We start from the raw sequence: 20,366 nt of genomic DNA, 5'->3' as shown, positions 1-20,366 counted from the left end.
ATATGGGGTTGCTGGGTGTCTAGCTAGCACATGGGCCTTATTTTTCTCTTGCTGCTCATGGCTCTTGGGCCGCGTCTTGGGAAAGTGGTGTGTATAGTACAGGGCAAGGGGATGGGGTGGGTGGAAGAATGCTTCCGACCCTGGAGGAAGCAAACTTGAAACAGGCTGGGTTTGTCTGTGGAATCTGTGTCCCTCATTTTCTGACACCCTTTTCTTCATACTGCTCCTCTCCCACCCTCTTGGTTACTCAAAGCCTTTGAGACCCCATCTGGGTCTGACTCCCAAGCGCTCCATGCTTAAAATTTGACTGAATCAGCTGCAGTGGACCAAAGCAATCCAGGCAAACTCATACTAGGGTGTGAATGACTGAGAAAAGTCCTCTCTCTTCCTCTCTCTCTCTTTTTGGCTATGCCTCGTAACATACTAGGTCTTCGTTCCCTCACCAGGGATCAAACCCATGCCCCCTGCAGTGGAAGCACAGAGTGAAAAGCTCTCTTCTTAATAAGGATGCTTTCTAGCTCAGTGGATTCTGCTTCCCTTTGTGAGGTTTATTCAGCGGACCAAGTGGAGTGAGAAGCTTGGTGTAGAAATTTTGGTGAGGGGGTGGGAGGCGGGGAGGTCACAAGTTGGTAGCAAGACGTGTCTGTGGGTCTCATTCTGATAACAGATTCCCTGGGCCACACCTGGTTTTTCCAACAGTGGGAAACACAGATACTATAAAACTGCAATCTCCCTAGGGCCTCTGGGTGAGCATGGAGGGCTGGGCAGTGTGAATCAAGTTCTGGGCCAGTGGCGGTGAGCCTAACTACAAAGCACGTTTGCATTCAAAACATACCCAGGAAGACACCTCTGTGCCCCAATCATGGATCCTTGATCTGTATTTTGCATTTTCTCATCTTTCAGTGCCTGCTTCCTTTCTGCTCTCTTTTCCTCCCCTTTGAGCATTTCTTCTTTGAGCTATGCCGTCTCCTTTGGGCACATCTCAGTGCTTCTAGGAGGAGCTGGTGGTCCTGAAGATGCCTGCCTAGGTCCTGGGAACAGCAGATGGAAACCCTAGCTCAAGACTCCCCCTGGGGCGGGTGGGGGGAGGGGCATGTTCTGGGGGCTGGCCGGGGTCTTCAGAGGTACTTGGTGTCTCACGCTGGGCAGTGGGTACGTGGGTGCTCATCATGATTTTTCACACTTTATGTGTAGGTTATGCAAATATGAAACTGTTTACGATACTTTCAAAAAATAAAAGGAGGCTCTGCATACTTTTCAGCTTAGAAATGGAGGCAACTGAGGTTGGGTGGAGCAGGGTGAGTCAGGGAACCCTCAGGGTTGAGATGTGGGCAATGAACCATGAAGAACATTACGTGTGTTTTATTCATCTTTCATCTCCCTCTGTGAATTATATGGTGCATCAAGTGTTCAACACTTTAATTAATCCCATGTAAGCTCGGCTTAGTTAAGAGCAGCTTGGGAGTGTACTCAGCAGGATCATGATTTCACAGTTAGCGGTTTCTGCCGTTTGCCAGCCATTGCAGTAACTGACCCAAGAAGGGCTTCATTCACGTGTTTCTCTTCCTTGACAGTGAGGGGAGATGCGGGAGTTTAGATTCACTACTCTTAGCTCATTGTGGTAAGCGATATTATTATTCCCATTTTACAGATGGAGAAACTGAGGTCCAAAGAGGCTATGCCACTTGCCTGAGGTGACACAGGTGAGAAGTGACTGAGCAAGGGCTTGAATCTGGCTCCCTGTCTCTCCCCATGCTTTCTCCCTTGTGTTCCCACTAACTGGGGTTTACTGGAGGAGCTGTGGAAGAATCTCAGGAAGAGCCCTGGCTTCAAGATCTGGATTTGAATCCCAGCCCTACCTCTGAATAACTTCCAGACCCGGAGCTACTGATCCAGTCTCTGAGACTCAGTTTTTCCATCTATAAAAGGGGGATAATAGTATCACTAATTCCATGGGATTTTTGTGAGGATTAAGTACAGAGTCCTCACCAGCCATACACATACCATGGCTGAAATAGAAAGTTCTGATCAGGATGCTGGGTAAGCAGAAAGTTCCTCTGTTGCAGGCGGGGAACTTGAGATGTTATGGCCACTTTGGAGAACAGTTTAGTAGTTTCTTATCAAGTCAACATGTACCTACCATTTAGCCCAGAAACCACCCTCCTAGGTATTTACTGAAAAGAAATGAAAAAACATATGTCACTACAAAGACCTGTTCCCACAAAGACCACTCAAATGTTTATAACAGCTATTTTCATAATAGCCCCAAACTGGAAACAACTCAGTTAGCAGATCCTTGGGTAAGTGAAGAGTGTACAGCCAACTATGGAAGACCATCAGTGATAGAAAGAGAAGAACTGAATCTCACGGGCGTTATGCAGAGTGAGAGTCCAGATGCAAAGGCTACATTTGTAGGATTCTATTTATATGACATCCTGGAAAAGGCTAAATAATGGGAACAGAAAATGGGCCCATGGTTTCTAGGGGCTGGGGTCAGATAGAAGACTGACTGCAAGGGGCCATGGGGGAGCTATGCGGGGTGATGAAAATAGTCTAGATTCACCTGAAAAGGTGGATTTCACTCAGTGACAATAGACCGGACACCCCCGACTTTACAGCAGGTGGAGTGCTAAGCCAGAGAGTGAAAGAGGTGTAGGAGTGAAGGCAGAACTGGGCACCAGGGACTGCCCAGGGCCATGGAGGCCTTGGCTGGGACACACTGGGTTCATTTCACATAAAAGGATGCAATCCTGGGGATGACTCAGAGAGATGTTATGGGGAGGGAGGTGGGAGGGGGGTTCATGTTTGGGAATGCATGTAAGAATTAAAGATTTTAAAATTTAAAAAATAAAAAAAATTAAAAAAAAAAAAAAGGATGCAATCCCACAAAAGAAAAGGACAACCGATCATCATCTCTGCTTCTATTTTGGTCCTTTGAATCATGAGTAAAATATGTCCATACTCCATGTCTGTGGCAGGGGTGACAAGGTTGGCAGGTGGCGGCAAAACTCCAAGGAGCTGGGTGGGGACTGTGAACGTTTCTCAGGCTCCTGGGCGCTGGGCTGTCCAGATGGCCTCTTCCATGTCACCCTGGGGGTAAGTGTGGGATGGCCCGAGTCCATTTAGGAGGGATGCTCCTCTGAGCATCCTGGAGCTGACATATGGTGCTTGGAGCCCAAGATTAGCCATCGGTCTGGGGGAATAGCTTGTCTGTGGGACCCACATAGGAATTTTGGACAGAAGAGAAACCTGTTTGGGAAGCAGGAGGGAGACTCCTCAGGCAGTAACCTGCAGGATCCACGTGCACAGTCATTCAACATGTTTTTATTTTGTACCTACTCTGTGCTGGGTAGGCTGTCCTAGTTGCTGGGCGTACATCCATGAAGAAGATGGAGCTAGGGTGTACGCTGAGGAGTTTGTGGTCAGGTCAGGAGAGGGCAGGCGAAGGTCCCTTTCCTTCCCACCCTGAGACGCCTTTGGATCACACGGGAAACCCTTGGATTGGTGAAGAATCTGAAGTCTGGGGAAGCCTTCACGGGGGCTGGTGCTGACCTGCTTGGTGGCACCAATTCCCAGTATATGGCAGACTCTATGATGGCCTCCAATTATCCTCACCTCCTGGTGTTCATGCCTCTTGTGGTCCCCTCCCCTCGAATGTATACAGGACCTAGGACTTGCTTCTAACCAATAGCATATGGCAAAGCAGATGGGGAGTCACTTTTGTGATTAGATTATGTGACATTGTCACTTTGGTCTTGCCAGCAGGCTTTTTGTATAGATTTTTCTCCCTGGATGGCTCTGAAGAGGCAAGATGCCCCATGAGGAGGCCCACATGGCAAGGAACGGAGGGTGGCCTCCAGCCCCCAAGGAACTGAGGCCCCTTGTCTGATAACCCACAAGAAACTGAATCCAGGGATTTCCCTGGTAGTCGGTGGCTAAGACTCCATGCTCCCGATGCAGGGGGCCCGAGTTTGACCCCCTGGTCATGAAACCAGATCCCACATGCCACAACTAAAGATCCCACATGCCACAACTAAGACCTGGCACAGCCAAATTAAAAAAAAAAAGAAAGAAACTGGATCCTTCCAGCAACCCTGTGAGCTTGGAGGATGACCTCTATTGGAGCATCAGGTAAGATCACATGCCTGGCTGACACTTTGTCAGAGGCCCTGAAACAGAGAACCCAGCCTAGACTAGGCCTGGATTCCTGACTCACAGAAACACTGAGGTAATAAATGTGAGTTGTTTTAAGTTGTTAAATTTGTGTTAATTTGTCGCAGTGATGGAAAGCTAATACGGGGCTAGACACCTCCTAGTAAACTCCACAAAGATGCACCTGGCTGCCTCCTGCTCTTTGCCATTTGGGGGCCATTTCAGTGTTTTTCTGCGAAGTGGTTTTCTGCTCAGGCAATATGAATGATCTGGGAGGGAGGGGGCTGACTTCATTGGTTTGCTTATCTGTAAATCCCTGTCAATATAACAAGGACTGTGTTTCTGTGGCTCTTCAATGCTTTTACGGGTGCTTTGAGATACATGACCTATTGAAAAAGTATTATTCCTGCATCATCCCCATTGACACAATTCAGAAGAGTTGAGTGATCAGTGCAGGTTCACATAACTCTGTAGTGATGTGGGCAGGAGTAGACCCCTGGGCCTTAGAAGGCTCTGGTCTTGGGAGGCTTTTGTCCTGGGCCAGGCTCTGTGCCCACATACATCCACCTGGTTTCCGTCCATTGGTTAGAGTGTACAGTAAACATTCCGTGAAGTCTGATGTCAGCCAGGACTGATCCATGACTGCCTTCAGGGAAGCCGTGTAATCTCATTGTGCCAGACTGGCGTGGCACAAAGATTAGACAACAATGTTTACTTTGCCATTAGCCTTACTTGGCACTTGGCTTCTGGAGGTTTTCGGAACTGCTTTGCTAATGCATGGCATTTCCTGCCAAGGGCACAGGTGTTCAGAAATGTTCTGCGAACATATCAAATCAAGCAGTGGAAGGAAATCTGAAGAACTGAATCATGGCAAGACTGGAATGGAGCACGTTAAGCATGATCAGTGTTATTGAGCTGATCTGATAGGCCTTGGGGTGGCTGGTCCCCTGGGAGCTTTCAGTCAGGGTCTCATCCCAGGCATGTGGTCATCCAACAACACAGAGAACATATCTCCACTTCTCAGTCTTGAATCTGTGGAGTTTCTCCAGAGACAGACATAGGTTTTAAAAATTAAAATTATAAGAACATTTTTGGGACCCAATTATTGCAAATAATTTATGTGCATTGTGGCCTTCCCTTGTGGCTCAGTAGTAGAGAATCTTTCTGCAATGCAGGAGACATGGGTTTGATCCCTGGGTCTAGATCCCCTGGAGGAGGGCACAGCAACCCACCCAGTATTCTTGCCTGGAGAATCCCATGGACAGAGGAGCCTGGCAGGCTGTGGTCCATAGGGTCATAAAGAGTTGGACATGACTGAAGTGACTGAGCATGCGCACACACATGTTCATTGTAGATATTTATAGATTTATAAACATATTAAAATAACTCAACTCCGCTACCCAGAACTATCCACCCTTAATGTTATAAATGAATATATTTACTTACAAAAGTGAGGTCATTCAATACAGTATATTTATTTGATATTCAAGTTTTATTGAGACATAATTGACTACAGCACTGTTTTGAAATGATGACCACAATAAGTTTAGTGAACATCCATCTATTCATACAGATTCAAAAATTGAAGAAATAGAAAAATTTTTTTCTTGTGATGAGAACTCTTTGGATTTACTCTCTCCCTTTTAAATTTTGGCTGTGCTGGGTCTTCATTCTGGTGTGCAGGCTTTCTCTAGGTGTGGTGCACGGACTTCTCTCTTGTGGAACACAGACTATGAGAACTCAGTAGTTGCAGTGGGTGGGCTTAGGTGCCCCTCGGCATGTGGGATCTTAGTTCCCTGACCAGGGATTGAACCTGTGTCCACTGCATTGGAAGGTGGACTCTTAACCACTAGACCGGGAAAATCCCTGGATTTACTCTAACAGCTTTCATAGATTATATATAGCAATGATAATTAATTTATCATGTTGTACATTACATCCTTAGTACTTATTTATCTTATATCTGAAAGTTTGTACCTTTTGACAGCCTTCATTCAATTTTCCCTTCCCCTAATCCCACGTCAGTTCAGTTCAGTTCAGTTCAGTCGCTCAGTCATGTCCGACTCTTTGCGACCCCATGAATCACAGCACGCCAGGCCTCCCTGTCCATCACCAACTCCTAGAGTTTACCCAAACTCATGTCCATTGAGTCAGTGATGCCATTCAGCTATCTCATCCTCTGTCGTCCCCTTCTCTTCCTGCCCCCAATTCCTCCCAGCATCAGGGTCTTTTCCAATGAGTCAACTCTTCGCATGAGGTGGCCAAAGTATTGGAGTTTCAGCTTCAGCATCAGTTCTTCCAGTGAACACCCAGGACTGATCTCCTTTAGGATGGACTGGTTGGATCTCCTTGCAGTCCAAGGGACTCTCAAGAGTCTTCTCCAGCACCACAGTTCAAAAGCATCAATTCTTTGGTGCTCAGCTTTCTTTACAGTCCAACTCTCACATCCATACATGACCACTGGAAAAACCATAGTCTTGACTAGACGGGCCTTTGTTGGCAAAGGTCATAACTTTCCTTCCAAGGAGTAAATGTCTTTTAATTTCATGGCTGCAATCACCATCTGCAGTGATTTTGGAGGCCCCCAAATTAAAGTCTGACACTGTTTCCACTGTTTCCCCGTCTATTTCCCATGAAGTGATGGGACCAGATGCCATGATCTTAGTTATAATAGGTCTGATAGGTCACCATAAAAAGATATATAATATTTGACTGTGTTCCCCACACTGTATGTTTCACACCTATGATTCATTTATTTTGTAACTGGAAGTTTGTGCCTTTTAATCCCTCTCACCTATATCTTTCCTTCTCCTACCCTGCTCCTGTTTGTTCTCTATATCTATGAGTCTATTTCTGCTTTGTTATGTTTGTTCATTTGTTTAATTTTTTTAGATTCCACATATAAATGAAATCATACAGTATTTTTCTTTGTTTCATTTATTTCACTAACATAACACCCTCTAGTTTTGCTCATGTTGTTGCAAATGGCAAGTTTTTACTCATTTTTATAATGGAGTAATATTCCATTGTGTGTGTATACATATACACACACTATATATATATATATTCACACACTATATATATATATATATATATATATATATATTTATTTATCCATTCATTTATTGATGGGCACTTAAGTTGTCTCCATATATTGGTTATTATAAATAATGCTGATGTGAATGTAAGGGTGCATGTATGCTAATTTCTTAAGTTCAAACGCATTTTAACAACTCTGCATTATATTTCCCACCACATGTCTGTGGTTTTTGACATCATATTTTGCATCTTTTTGTTTTGTGTATCCCTTACTTGCTTATTGCAGATACAGATGATTTTGTCACTTTTGTCTTTTCGTCTTCTTCTTGGCTGTGCTGGGTCTTTGTTGCTGTCTGTGGGCTTTCTCTAGTTGCATCGAGTGGGAGCTACTCATGCTGCAGGGTAAGTGTTTTTCCCCTGCAGTGGTTTCTTGTGTCACAGAGCACAAGCTCTAGGCACGTGGGCTTAGTTGCTCCATGGCAAGTGGGATCTTCCTGGACCGAGGATTGAACCTCATCCCCTGCCTCGGCAGGCGGATTATTAACCATTGGACCACCAGAGAAGTCCACCTTCATACTAGGTTTAAATGTGGCTGATTTGCTACCTTCCCCGTCAGACGTCCTGTGTGTCGCCCTTACCAGTGAGATTTTCCCTTGTGTAATATCATGTTTCTAGCTGTGACCTTTTCTTTTTCACTTAGAGGAAGTCCCTGGAACATTTCTCATAAAGCTGGTTTGCTGATGCTAAACTCTCTTAGCTTGTCTGTAAAACTTTTGATCTCTCTATCAAATCTGAATGAAAGCCTTGCCAGCTGGAGTATTCTTGTGGCAGGGCTTCCCCTTTCACCCATTTAAATATACCATGCCACTCCCTTCTGCCTGCAGAGTTTCTGCTGAAATGTTAGCTGATAGCCTTATGGGAGTTCCCTTGTATGTAAGTTGTTGCTTTTCCTTTGCTGCTTTTAATATTAGCTCCTTATCTTCCATCGTTGCCATTTTAATTACAGTGTGTATTGGCGTGGTCCTCTTTGGGTTGATTCTGTTTGGGACTCTCTGGGCTTCCTGGACTTGGATGACTGTTTCCTTTGCCAGGTAGGGAAATTTTCAGCTATTATATATCTTCAAATATGTTTTCTGCCCCTTTCTCTCTCTCTTCTTCTGGGACCCTTATAACGGGAATATTCATGTGCTTGATGTTGTCCCTTGAACTGTCCTAATTTCTTTCCATTATTTTTTCTGCTCAGCTTCAGTGATTGCTATACTCTGTCTTCTACCTCGCTGATCTGTTCCTCGGCCCCGTTTACCCTACTGTTGATTCCTTATAGTGTATTTTTCACTTCAGCTATTGTATTCTTCATCTCTGTCTGGTTCTTTATATTCTCTAAGTCTTTGTGATGAAGGTCTAAGTTAGTCTGTTCATCCAATCTTCCCTCAGTTTCTTTGATCATTACTTTGACCTCTTTATTGGGTAGCTTGCCTGTCTCTTCACTTAGTTCTTCTTCTGGGGCTTTATCTTGTTCCTTCAGGACATATTTCTCTGTTTCTTCATTTTGCCTAATTTGTTATTTTTACTTCTATGTGTTTGGTAGGTTGGTTACACTTCCTGACTCTGGAGAAGTGGCCTTTTGTAGGAGGCGTCCTGTGTGTCCCATCAGTGCACTTCCCTGTAGTCACCAGAGCCATATGCTCTGGTGCACGCATTCTCAGTTGCATGGTTGTGTCCAGCTCTGTGACCTCATGGACTGTAGGCCTGCAAGCTCCTCTGTCCATGGAATTTTCCAGGCAAGAGTACTGGAACAGTTGCCATTTCCTTCTCCAGGGAATCTTCCCCACCCCAGGACTGAACCCACATCTCTTGTATCTCATAAACTGGCAGAAGGCTTCTTAACCACTATGCCACATGCTCTAGGGGTGCCCTCTGTTTGGTCTGCATGGGGCCTCTGTTGTGAGCTGATTACTGTAGGTGGTCTAGTATGCATGGATGGTCCTTAGTCTGGTTGGTTGCCTGGCCTTGCCTTATGCAGAGACTGCTGGCCACCGGTAGGTGGGGCAACGGCTGGCAGCAGGGCCCTTGGGATCCTAGGACTAGTGCTAGCCTACTAGTAGCCAGGTTTCTTGGTCTCTAGTAGCAGGGACCTGGGAGTCCCAGAGCTGATATCAACCTGCTGGTCCATAGGGCTGGATTTTGGGGCAGCTGGCTGAGGGACGCAAGGTGTCCTAGAGCTATTGTTGGCCTTCTGGTGGATAGGTCATGGCCTAGAGGATCCCAGGGCTGATACTCACCCACTGGTAGGTGAGGCTGGGTCCTGGGGTTAAGGCCAGGCCAGTGGTGGGCCAGTGTCTGGCTGTAGGGTCAGGGGGTTCCAGGGCTGGTGTCAGCCTGCTGGTGGGTGGAGCTGAGGTCCACAGGGTCTAGGGGCTAGTGCTGGCCCAATGGTACGCAAAGCTGTGTCCTGGGGTCTCTGGCTACAGGGCCCTGGGGATCTCCTGGGACTAGTGCTAGCGTACTGGTGAGCAGGGACAGGTTCTGGACCCTCTGATGGGCAGGGCTGTGTCCCTGGGTGGCCATAGGCTCAGGGGGTCTCAAGGCAGCAGGCCTGTTGGTGGATGGGGCTGTGTCTCCAACCAGCTTGTACAACTTGATTTTAAAAAAAAAATGTTTTTTTCAAGTGATTTCTTAAAAGTTTACATCATCGCTTTTTACAGTATAATATGTACACAAAACCGTGCAAGTCATAGGGAATAGCTTGACGAATTTTCACAAATATACCCATATAACCTCTATGCAGATCAAGAAACAGAACACTACAAGTAGCCCCTCGCCCTCCCCCAAGCTCTCCCAGGCTTCCTTCCTTCGCACCCAGCCTCTAGAACCAAGCGTAATCAAAGCTCTAACTTCAAACAACAAAGATTACTTTGGCCTATTTTTGTAGTTTAGATAAAGGGCACTGTATAACAAGCATGCTTCTGTATCTAGCTTCTTTGCTGAAAATCATGTCAGTGGGATTCACAGCAGTGTAGTATACAGCTGCAAATAGGTTATTTTCATTACTGTGCATATTTTTCCATTGTGTTTATTTATCTCGTTTCTGGTCAGTGGGCATCTGGGTAGCTTTCAGTGTAGGGTTCTTAGGAAAAGAGCTGCCATGAACATTTTAGTACATACCCTATTGTGAGCATATGCTTGCATTTCAGTAAGACCCAGGAGTGGAACGGCTGGAGCACAAGGTAGCCAGATGTTTTAGCTTCAGCAGAAACTGCTAAACAGTTTTCCAAAGTGGTTCTATCATTTTGCGTTCCCGCCAGCAGCATGTGAGTTCCTTTGGGGATCAAAGGAACACAGGAAGAGAGAATGCTTTCCTCAGTACAGTCCATATCCCTGGGGTGGGTGGTACAACACCCCTTCCACCTAGATAAGTCACCAGGACAAGGAGGCAGCTGAGAGCCAGTGGCAGTAAGGCACAGGTACCCATGAGCATGACAATGGCTAACATGGATAAAGCCACATGTGTTATACAATGAAGAGGTCTCATTTTGACAACCTTATCCAGTAGGTACTCCTATTCTACTGATGGGGTGCAGAGATGTTCCTAAGTTGTTGAAGGGTTGCACAGTTTACAGAAGGCAAAGGTGGGTTTCAAACCCAGGCTGTCTGGTTCCTGAGTCCACACCTGTAAGCATTCACTGCCTTTTAGAATGTGGTGAAAACTCAGGGCTCCCTTCCCAGGAAGACACACACACACAGACATAGTTTCAGAGCTAGTTTCAGAGCTCTAGCTCTAACTCTGAAACTCAGCATCCAAAGCTTCAGAGCTCCCAAAGCCCTTCCCTGGGGTCCAGCCTTGAGCAAATTGAGTTATTTACCGTGGATAAGGTAACCTACAGGTAATGAGCTCTGCTCCATGGGAAGTATGTAAGAAGAAGCTGAGATGCCATCTGGCAGTTGATGCAGAAAAGATATTCCATACAGATTAAGTTACCTACCTGATGGCTCAGATGGTAAAGGAAAGTGCAGTCAGGAAGATTCCCTGGAGAAGGGAATGGCTACCCTCTCCAGTTTTCTTGCCTAGAGAATCCCATGGACAGAGGAGCCTGGTGGGCTACAGTCCATGGGGTTGCAAAGAGCTGGATTCGACTGAGCAACTAACAATTTCACTTTCACAGATTAAGTGAATGAATGAATGAATGACTTTTCCCTTGACGATAGGGGCAAGGGGAGTGAGAAACTTGGCCCCTGATAGCCCCCCTGGTGTGGTCCTTTGAACAGGAAGGGCGTGGGCACTGTAGTCCAAGCTCCCGAGGACACTTGGAAAGCACCGATTAGGCAGTGGTTCCTGGGGGCAGAAATGTAGCCATGTAGAGTCCCGGGAAGGGACAGGCGAAGCTAGGAACCTCAACCCTAGCCTCCCGCGACCAGTCTGGCCAGCTTTCGGAAAGCGTTCTGATACTTGCTTTTGGGTAAAATGTGAGAGAAGGGCTTGGGGGAGGCAGAAATTCAAAACTGGGCCAAGCAAGAGTTAACTGGAAGCAGAAAAGGAAATGTTTGGAACCTGGGAGGGGGCTGGCGGGGGATGGAGATATTAACCAGGGTATGGAAAATTCCTGAGAACTGGAGCATAACAAGGAATTGGCTTGAAGTCCCACAGCAGGGACAAAGGGGCTCTCAGAAAGCCCCCACTGCCCTTGCAGCCCCCGCTCCTCCTCATGGTGCCTCCTCTGAGTCGGTCCTTCCCTGGGCTGCAGAGCAAACCTACTGGAGATGGTGGCCTGGGTGAACCCCACTTGAGGACAGAGGTCAAGGGTCCTTCTGCTGATAATGGGTCCCACCCTGGCGGCCCCCATCTCCTTTGTTCTCCTTATCTCTAACTCCACATCCCTCTGGTGAGCACAGCTCTGGACCCAATCCTCTATGCCTTTTCTGATCCAATCTCATTCGATGTAGGCCCTGTTCTTTGTTTCAGTGACCTGGGTCCTGGCTTCTGACTGGTGTCTTTATCATGTTTGGTTACAGTGGAGGGAGCTGGGATGTGACTGGAGGGTATTTATTACCCTCCTGCTCCAGATGGACAAATCCATTCTTAAGGCAGCCAGGCCCTCCTGGCCTAAAAAGCCTGCGGCAGCAGCAGCTTCAGGCAACTTCGTGCCTTGGCGGAGGTGAGGAATGAGGCTGCAGTCTACGTGGAAGGCTTTACCATCTTCTTACGCCCTGCTGCCTGCCTCGCACCACTCACCGTGGCTGTGTTCCCGAGCACCCATCACTTCATTTGCCTTATTCATCTCGTCATCCATTCATTCTACATTCCAGGTAGTAAGCTCAACAGAGATGAACTGGCTGTGAATTTTTCTCTTAACAGGTTCACATCTGAATGGGAGGGATACGACCCAATTTAAAATCCCTATAAGACAGAAAGGGCTTCCCTGGTGGCTCAGATGGTAAAGAATCCGCCTGCAATGCAGGAGACCCGGGTTCAATCCCTGGGTCAGGAAGATCCCCTGGAGAAGGAAATAGCAACCCACTCCAGTATTCTTTGAGAATAACTATGGACAGAGGAGCCTGGTGGGCTACGGTCCATGGGGTCACAAAGAGTCGGACACAATTGAGCAACTAACACACACGTGCATAAGACAGAAATGACAGTGCTAGTTAACGAGCGCAGGATACTGAGAAGAGATGCCATGGGTCATTTAGAAAAAGGAGCTCACTTCCAGAGTGCCTCTAGGAGGTTGCCATGGGCGAGGAGGCATTCAAGCTGTCTTAATAATATTCGGATTGGAAGTTAAAACCCCTCAGGGGGAAATCACATTTTCATAGGGATCTGCACTTGGCACCCGTTGGACTAAGTGTTGAGCGGTAGACACCCGAGCTGACCCTGTGGAATGAGCTTTGGATGGCTGAGTTAGGGAGAGGAGGGTTCTAAGGCCAGCTGGAGGCACTGAAATCACGCTGCTGGTATATAGGCAACACCAGCCACTCACGTTATCATTCTCAGCAGGAGGCGGGCCTGGTGTTATGGGGAGTGGAGCCCTAGGCCTGCCTTCTCTGGCTTCTCTGCTCCAGGTTGCAGACCCCATGGATGGCCCAGGGAAGGCTGCAGGCAGACCCCTAGAGATGGGTCATATGGGCGGCCACAGTGAATGGAGGGAAGGAGGTGTACAGTTTTCAGTCCAAGGCTGAGAGCTGGGACTTGGGCTGAAACAGCTTGCCTTCCAATCTTCCGGCAGGTCAGCCGGGGCTGTCTGAGTTCTCCCAGCGGGCCAGCCTTCTCTGCCTCTGGGACTTGGCACATGCTATTCCCTTTGAATGTGCTTCTTTCTCCTCACCGGGTGTAGGGGTCAGAGTCCTTGCAGAAAACAGGTGACCAGCCAGAGGTTTCACCAAACAGACTCAGGGAGGGGCTGTGTACAGAGGAGTGGGCAGGGTGACCCTAAAGAGGGATGTGGAGGGGCACAGGAGCCAGAGGTGGTGGTGGGGGGCAGGGAGGGGGCAGCAACCAAAACCTGGGGCTCTGAAGGCAGAGGGATGCAGCGGCCAGGAGCACAGGGAGTATCGGCCCCCTCCCTTCCTTCCGATCTCCAGTAGGGCTTCTAGGACCACCCTAGGGACCTGTGGGCAGCTTCCTGGGCTCTGAGCAGGGCAGATCCCTGAGAAAGAATCTGGAGATGGAGGGAAAAAAGGGCCCCTGCGCCATCCCCTCTGTTGTCCTGTGACTCTCTCGTCCCTCTGGCATCAAGCTCATGGGGCCTGACCACCAGCAGTGGACTGTGAGCCTAGGATGGGAGCAGGGTCATCCCAGGCTTTCACCACAGCGCCTGGCTCCGCCTGGCCCAGAGCCTGGAGTACTCAGTATGCAAAGACGGAGCCTATGAACACACGTCAGACCCTGCTTCTGCCCCTGCCTCCATGTTAGTGACCTTGAGTGACCTTTCTGTGAGCCTCCCTGCCCTCATTTATAAAAAGGGGCGTTAACATCCAATCTGTTGGGTCACAGATAGAGTGAAATAGGTCCACAGTTGGCAGCAGACAAATGGAGAGCTCTTCTCTTCTCACTTCTGCTGTGGGAAGGAGAGACATGTGATCGTGTTTGTGGCCAAAGTTCCAGAACAATGTTGTTGTTGTTAGTCACCAAGTCACGTCCAAGTCCTTTTTGACCACCAGGGAAGGTCTGGAACAACAGTAAGAGAGATGAAATCACTCATAACTTCCTTTTCCTAAAAAAGACAATTCTTTTCTTTGTTTTTAAATTTCTTATTGAAGAATAGTTGGTTTCAGTTCAGTCGCTCAGTCGTGCGACTCTCTGTGACCCCGTGGACTGCAGCACGCCGGGCCTCCCTGTCCATCACCAACTCCTGGAGCATGCTCAGACTCATGTCCACTGAGTCAGTGATGCCATCCAACCGTCTCATCCTCTGTCATCCCCTTCTCCTCCTGCCTTCAATCTTTCCCAGCATCAGGGTCTTTTCCAGTGAGTCAGTTCTTCATATCAGGTGGCCAAAGTATTGGAGCTTTAGTTTCAGCATCAGTCCTTCCAATGAATATTCAGGACTGATTTCCTTTAGTTGGTTTACAATGCAACTAACTGCATTAATTTCTGCTGTAATTGTAGTAAAGTGATTGAGTTATGCACAGATATATTTTCTTTCTTCATAATGGTTTATCACAGGATACTGAATACAGCTTCTGTGCCATACAGTCCATGCATGCTCAGTCTCCCAGTCATGTCCGACTCTTTGCAAACCCCTGGACTATAGCCAGGGGGTCTCCCCGACCCAGGGGTTGAACCTGCATCTTCTGCATTGGCAGGCGGATTCTTCGCCACTGAGACACCTGGGAAGCCCCATGCTATACAGTAGGATCTTGTTTATCCATCCTCGTTATAATAGCTTGAATCTGCTAATCCCAAACTCCCAATCCATCCACCCCCCACTTCCCGAACCCCTGGCAACCACAAATCTGTTCTCTATGCTTGTGCTTCTGTTTCTGCTTGCTAGATAGGGTTTGTTTCTATCATAGTTTAGATTCCACATATAAGTGATAGCATATGTTATTTGTCTTTCTATTTCTGCTAAGGTAAACCTTTTCTTTTGAAAGATATTCCGCCTCCCTTTTCTATTGGTTCAGTTCAGTTCAGTTCAGTCGCTCAGTCGTGTCCAACTCTTTGTGACCCCATGAACCGCAGCACGCCAGGCCTCCCTGTCCATCGCCAACTCCCGGAGTTCACCCAGACCCATGTCTATCGAGTCAGCGGTGCCATCCAATGATCTCATCCTCTGTCGTCCCCTTCTCCTCCTGCCCCCAATTCCTCCCAGCATCAGGGTCTTTTCAAATGAGTCGGCTCTTTGCATCAGGTGGCCAAAGTATTGGAGTTTCAGCTTCAACATCAGTCCTTTCAATGAACACCCAGGACTGATCTCCTTCAGAATGGACTGGTTGGATCTCCTTGCAGTCCAAGGGACTCTCAAGAGTCTTGTACAACACCACAGTTCAAAAGCATCAATTCTTTGGTGCTCAGCTTTCTTTATAGTCCAATTCTCACATTCGTACATGAACATTTAAAATTTTAAAAGACTACTTTTAATTTTTTTAGTTCGTTGACTATGCCATGTGGCATGCAGGATCCTGATGCCCTGACCAATAATGGAACCCGTGCTCCCTTGCCGTGTGAGCTCGGAGTTTTAGCCACTGGACCACCAAGGAAGACCCTAAAAAACTTTTTATTTTGAAAAATTTCAAATCTACAGAAAAATTACAACTACAGGGCCACAAACTCCCATATATACTTTACCCAGATTCACCTACTATTGATGTTTTACCATATTTATTGTTTCTATACACACACACACACACACACACACACACTGTTATTTATTATCATTTTGCTGTGATAATTTGAATCAATTGCAGGCACTGTGATCTTTACTCCTAAATCTTTATTGATATTCTCCAAAGAACAAAGATATTTACTTATAGAACCATAGCGCAAAAATGAACAGATTCAGAAAATGTAACATTGATGCAATACTATTATCAAATTGTTGTTGTTTAGTCACTAAGCTTTGTCCAACTCTTTGCAACCCCGCAGACTGTAACCCTCCAATCTCCTCTGTCAATGGGATTCTCCAGGCAAGAATACTCGAGTGGGTTGCCATTCCTTTTCCCACCCTTCTTGACCCAGGGATTGAGCCTGCATCTTCTATGTTGCAGGCAAATTCTTTACCACTGAGCTACCGGGGATGCCCTATTGTCTAATACATGGCACGCATTCAGTTTTCATCAGTTGTCCTAAAACTGTCCCTTTTAGTGACTTTTCTTCTGCAGGATTTCATCCAGGGTCATATATTGTTTTGGGTTGCCTGGTCACTTCACTCCCCTTCAGTCTGAATGGCTCTTCAGCCTGCCTTTGTTGCTCCTGATGATAACAGTTTCGAAAAGTGCAGGCCACTTTTGCAGAACGTTGTTCAGTTTGGGTTTGTTTGATGTTTTCTTACGGTTCAGTTCAGATTATGTTTCTATTTTTTTTGTCCACGCTGCATGGTGTGTGGGATCTCAGTTCCCTGGCCAGGGATGGGACGTGTCCCCTGCATTGGAAAGTGGAGTCTTCACCCCTTGACCATCAGGGAAGTCCCAGGTAACTTGTTTTTTAGCAGGAATATTATAGAAGCAATGCTGTGTCCTTCTCAGGGCATCATATTGGGAGGTACATAATTGTTGATTCGTCCCTTTATTGGTGACATTAACCTTGATTATTTAGTGAAGGTGGTGTCTCCCACCAAGCTTCTCCACTGTAGTTACTGGGTTGTGATCATGGAGGTATTTGGCAGGGAGATACTTTGCAACTGTGTAAGTAACCTGTGGTCCATCCACTCTTCACCCAAAGTTTAAGCAACCATTGAGGATTTCTGCCTGAATCAGTGACTGAAATGATGGTTATAGAGTTGTAATTTTCTAACTCTGTTGTTTCTTCTACATTTTAAAAATTACTGGACTTCCTGGTGGTACAGTGGATAAGAATCCGCTTGCCAATGCCGGGGACACGGGTTCAACCCCTGGTCCGGGAAGATTTCACATGCTGCAAAGTAACTAGGCCATTGCGCCGTAACTACTGAGCCCACGCTTTAGGGACGTGAGCCACAACTGCTGAAGCCTGGGCTCCCAGAGCCTGTGCTCTAAGATAAGAGAAGCCTCCACAGTTAGAAGCCTCTGCACCGCAAGGAAAAGTAACCCGCTTGCCACAACCAGAGAAAAGCCCTTGAGCGGCAACAAAGGCCCAGTGCAGCTGTAAATAAATACTGAAGAAATAGATGTTCTTCAGTAAGGAAGAGATTTCCTTTCATCTTGTTTGTTTATACTTGTATTTATTGATCAGTGTGAGCTCATAGTTTCTGACTTCAGTCAGTCAGTGATAATCCATTATTATCATAATTTTCATGCTGAAATTGTCCCACGTTTGGCCCACTGGAGTTCTTTATGCTGACTCCTGTATTTTTTTGACATGTCTCAAGGTTGTTTTTGTGTTTATGGTGTTATGGGCTGAATTGTGTGTCCCTACCCACCCCCCCTTCCCCCCTGAAAATCTGTATATTGAAGTCCTACCCCCAGTACTTCCGAATGACTGTATTTGGAAGTAGAGATGATTAAGATTAAATGAGGTCACCAGGGTGGGCCCTAATCTAATCTGACGTGTAAGAAGAGGAGATTAGGATATAGACATGCTCAGAGGAAACACCCCGTGAAAACACAGAGAGATGGCCATCTATACATCGAGGAGAAGAAGCAGCCTTGCAGATACCCTACTCTCAGGCTGCCAGCCTCCAGAATCGTGAGAAAGTAAATGCCTGTTGTGTAAGGTGCCCAGTCTGTGGCATCTGCTATTGGCCTGAACAGACTGGTACAGTTGGCAATGTTCATGTATGTGCTTGGCGCTCAGTCATGTCTGACTCTTGTGACTACGTGGACTGTAGCCCATCAGCCTCCGGTGTCCATGGAATTCTCCGGGCAAGAATACTAAAGTGCGTAGCCATTCCCTTCTCCAGGGGATTTTCCCAACCCAGGTATTGAACCCAAGTCTCTGGCACTACACGCAGATTCTTTACTGTTTGAGCCACCAGGGAAGCAGCAACATTCATGCCTCTCAATTTCACAGAGTTGTACGCAGCATGTACCTATCACACGGTGTTCTCTTAGCCTTGATTGCACTAATACTCATAACCAAAATATTTATTGAGCATCTATGATGTCCTAGGTTCTAGTGGAAGCACTGGAGATTCATCAAGGATCGAGACAAACCCAAATCACTGCCCTTGTGTCTCCAGGGAAGGAGACAGATAATTAAAGATAGAGAAATGATATAGTGTGTGAAGTGGAAAGTGAAAGCTGCTGGAGGAAAGTGAGAGCAAGGGAGAGGGCAGGGAGGGTTAAGCACTTTAAGTAGAGGAGGGGTCATTTCTCTATTGATTTGAAGGAGGTGAAGAAGGGAGAGTGAGTGTGTTTGTGACCTGAGATTCAGGCTGTACATTTCTTTATTCGGGCATAGTCCCCTAGAGAGCTAGGAGCTGATTCCTTCCTGGTGATAATTTCCTTGATGTTAGAATCTAAGGTGGTTTCTAACTTTTTACTGCTGCTGCTAAGTCACTTCAATCGTGTCCAGCTCTGTGCGACCCCACAGACGGCAGCCCACCAGGCTCCCCCGTCCCTGGGATTCTCCAGGCAAGAACACTGGAGTGGGTTTCCATTTCCTTCTCCAATGCATGAAAGTGAAAAGTGAGAGTGAAGTTGCTCAGTCGTGTCCAACTCTTCACGACCCCATGGACTGCAGCCTACCAGGCTCCTCCATCCATGGGATTTTCCAGGCAAGAGTACTGGAGTGGGGTGCCATCGCGTTCTCTGAACTTTTTACTAGTATATATCAAATCTTTGGGACAATATTTATAGTTAATAAATCATTTATAGATAAATATATATACTTGGAATCCATTTGTCAAAGTGTGATTATCAGGTCTAAAAGTGGGAGAGCTGATGGGAATGGCTTCATATTGCTAAACAGCCTTCCAAGTAGATGAAATCAACTGGCAGGTTCCCCAGCAGAGAGGTCACAGCGGGTGAAATGTGCCTGCAATATCCACTGTGGCCACTAGATGTCAGTCCTTCACCATCTGATGCAGGATGGCTTTTTCTATGGGACTCAATATCGTCTATGGGGTGGCACAGAGTCAGACACGACTGAGGCGGCCTAGCAGCAGCAGCAGCAGCAGCAGCAGCAGCAGCAGCAGCAGCAGCAGCAGCAGCAGCAGCAGCAGCAATATGCTCCAGCAGCCAACTCAACCAAAGAGACGGTCCCTTCTTTGTCGGAAGGCTCTGTATTTTATAGAATAATGCTTAACTTTCTTCTGATCATACATGCCATTCCTGAAAGAACTAAGAAAAGCATAAGGGGAAATATTTTCCGAATTGCTACCACCTTGATAGAAACCATTGTTATACACGTTCGGTCTTCGGCTGGTGTAACAGTGAAATATAGTAACAGCTCATGCTGCTGTGTTTCAGGCGCTGTCCTAAAGCCTTTCCGTAGATTAATTAACTTCATCCTCACTATCGCTCTAGAAGCTTGGGGATTATTCTTTCCTGTTTATATATATATATGTGAGTATATTATATATGTATGCATATAACTATCTGATTGAGATGCATTTCAAATGTCATAACTTCTATCATTTACAGTGTACAGCTTAGTGATTTTTCATATATTCATGGAGTTATGTAGCCATCATCATGGCTTAAATTTAGAACATTTTCAACACCCCAGAAAGAAGTAATGTACAAATTAGCAGTCAGCCTCTGCTCCCTTCCCTCCAATTAGAAAGGACTACTCATTTTTACTTTGTTTAATTGGAGTATCATTGCTTTACAATGTCGTGTTAGTTTCTGCTGTACAACAACGTGAGTCAGCTGTATGTATACATAAGACTTTTCAATTTTAAAAAGGTATTTGTTTCTTTATTTATTGTAGCAGTAGGAGAAGAAAGGGGCTACAGAGAATGAAATGATTGGATGGCATCACTGAATCAATGGACATGAGTTTGAGTAAACTCCGGGAGGTAGTGAAGGACAGGGAAGCCTGGCGTGCTGCAGTCTATGAGGTCACAGAGTTGGACACGACTTAATGACTTAACAACAATAAC

This window comes from Ovis canadensis, chromosome 21 (assembly GCF_042477335.2).
Source record: "Ovis canadensis isolate MfBH-ARS-UI-01 breed Bighorn chromosome 21, ARS-UI_OviCan_v2, whole genome shotgun sequence".
Classification (NCBI taxonomy): domain Eukaryota; kingdom Metazoa; phylum Chordata; class Mammalia; order Artiodactyla; family Bovidae; genus Ovis; species Ovis canadensis.
This window is presented reverse-complemented; position numbering follows the sequence as displayed.